The sequence below is a fragment of the Morone saxatilis genome, unplaced genomic scaffold (genome assembly GCF_004916995.1).
Source record: "Morone saxatilis isolate NCDOM2014 unplaced genomic scaffold, NCSU_SB_2.0 Contig19, whole genome shotgun sequence".
NCBI lineage: Eukaryota > Metazoa > Chordata > Actinopteri > Moronidae > Morone > Morone saxatilis.
Window position 1 is genome coordinate 16,082,786 of NW_023339751.1, and position 2,231 is coordinate 16,085,016.

General features: G+C 37.8%; 1 protein-coding gene across 1 annotated transcript in view; it reads left to right on the plus strand.

The window, feature by feature from the left end:
• Window positions 1-2,231, plus strand: part of arid5b (AT-rich interaction domain 5B) — a 71,952-nt gene that overhangs the window by 57,032 nt on the left and 12,689 nt on the right. The gene's annotated exons all lie outside the window — the stretch shown is intronic.

Sequence of the window (2,231 nt, forward strand, 5' to 3'; positions counted from 1 at the left end):
CCCTAAAAAACCCCTATCTCCGTCCAAACATGGACTATATAATAACTCCATCTCATCTCCTGGCTGTGGAGTATTACCTGATTTTTTTAAGACTGCAATTGTGACGCTTTACAGACCAGCAGAGAGATATGAACCAATCTGCCTTAACCTCAAATGGCTCATAACATATTTTAAACCCAGTAATATTCATTTTGTTGGTTTAACACAGTGCCGGCTTGTTTGCCTGCCTCGCTCTCATGCTGAATTTATATTTCACTCGAGGGTTTGTATGCATTAAACGTTTTCAGAGGAAAGGTGTTGATCTGAGACCAATCGGCCTCTTAACTCCACGCCTGTAATAATCACAAGACATTCAGTTTACTATCATGCTCAACAAAACGAGTAGCTAATCTTAGCATTATACATTTGAGCAGCTGGAACTGGAGATTTTTGTTTGTTTTTCCTTGAAAATGGACTTAAACAATTACTCTTATTGTAAACATTTAGGGCTGTAACTAACAATTGACGATTATTCTGCCTTTTCTTACTCTTTCAAAAATAGTGGAAAAAAAAACATCACAACTTTCCATAGTCCAGGCTGACATCTTCAGATGTCGACATCAATTTCAATGTCATTATTTGTGCTTGAAAAATCACTAAAACTATTATAAAAATAGTTGCAGTTTATTTTTGTATTGATCAACTAATTGCTTCATTTTCATTTCTTAATTTCTTATACTATTAGAGAAGGTGCCTCAGAATGGCTTAATTCAGCAGTCCTTTCCTTTTTTAATCACAAGAAATGACAGACAATAGCTGGCTGTTACATTTGAGGAGTAGTACAGTTGGAGAGTTTATTCATGCGAGCTGCTGCCCTTCTATTTTTTATCACTTGGTTAATATTGACTTTGCTCTACAGCTGCTGCCATTGAAGTTGTATGGGTGCAGCAGAGGCGTTGAAAGAAATGAGAGATAGAGTGGATTGAGGGGGAATAAAACAGAAGTAGCTGTGGTTATATTGTATATTTTGAATGCCCTTGATCTGCAAGATTAACTGGTAACTGTGTGTGCGTGTGACTATTCTAGGCACATGTGTGCCTCAGTGCTCGGGCATCAGCATGTGATTGTGAACATCAGTTCCAATTTGTCTCCCTCTTTCAGCCTTGTTGTCTAATTGCCATGCCATCGGTGTGTCATTGAGGCTGCATTGTGTTCCTGTTTTGTCATCCTTATCTCAGTGATAATTGCCCCTGCCAAATAGAGGGGAATTAAGAAAAGAAATTGCTAATGACAAGACATCTAAGAAAAGGCATGTTCGCTCATTTCCTTTATCTGTTCTGTTCCCTCCCAGTCCCGTGTGCTATTGTGGTAATTACAGTCGATGCATAACAAGCTAGTTAAATAGACCATCTTTCTGTTTCTACAGTCAGAAAGCACAATACGCCGGAGTGCTCAGTTCAAACAGAAAAACCTACCCAGCTCCCTTTGTTATTCCACCCGTGCATTGACAACGGTCGCAGAGAGGAGGGAAGGAAAAAATCAATGCTGTCAAATGCGGAGATAGGAAAATGTCATTTTGACAAATGCAAGGCTTTGTGTACGCACAGATTGAATTTTGATGGATTTCTCCCCAGGCGAGGCCTCCTTTTCTTATTTATAGGCCTTCATATAAAAATGTTAAACAATGATGTTACAGAAAGCAAATACAAATGTCATTGGCACAAAAAGTCCCCCAATGAACTTGTGGTTCTTTGTTTGTGGAAAATATTTTCTTTCAAAGACAGACAGGCATTTGAAGCCTTTCTGAAAGCTTACAAGGCTATTTTTAGGAAAATGTTACACAAGACTTGTATTTTGATATGGCCTGTCATGGGGTATTTGCATGGGGAAATCAATGCAAATGAATTTGCATTAGTTCAAACAGAAGTTAGAGCATATTGCCAAGCGTTTGATGCTTGTAATGGTTTTCATTCATACCTGCAGGCTGCAGCTGAGGGTTAACAAATCTCTTTGTCAGGATGAAGCATTTGCTGTATTTTAACACATAGCGGTGATTGTACAAGTACTCAATATTCATTTGCATCCTTTCAGCTGAAGTGCAGCGTTGCTTTGTGGGAAAATTATAAAAAATGAAAAGCTGTTTTCATTTTACTAGTCCAGGAATATGTAATTATTATTTTCCATATTCCATTTGAGATGTTTCCATATAATTTATTACCATTGTCTGTCTATCGATCTATCTATCTATCTAT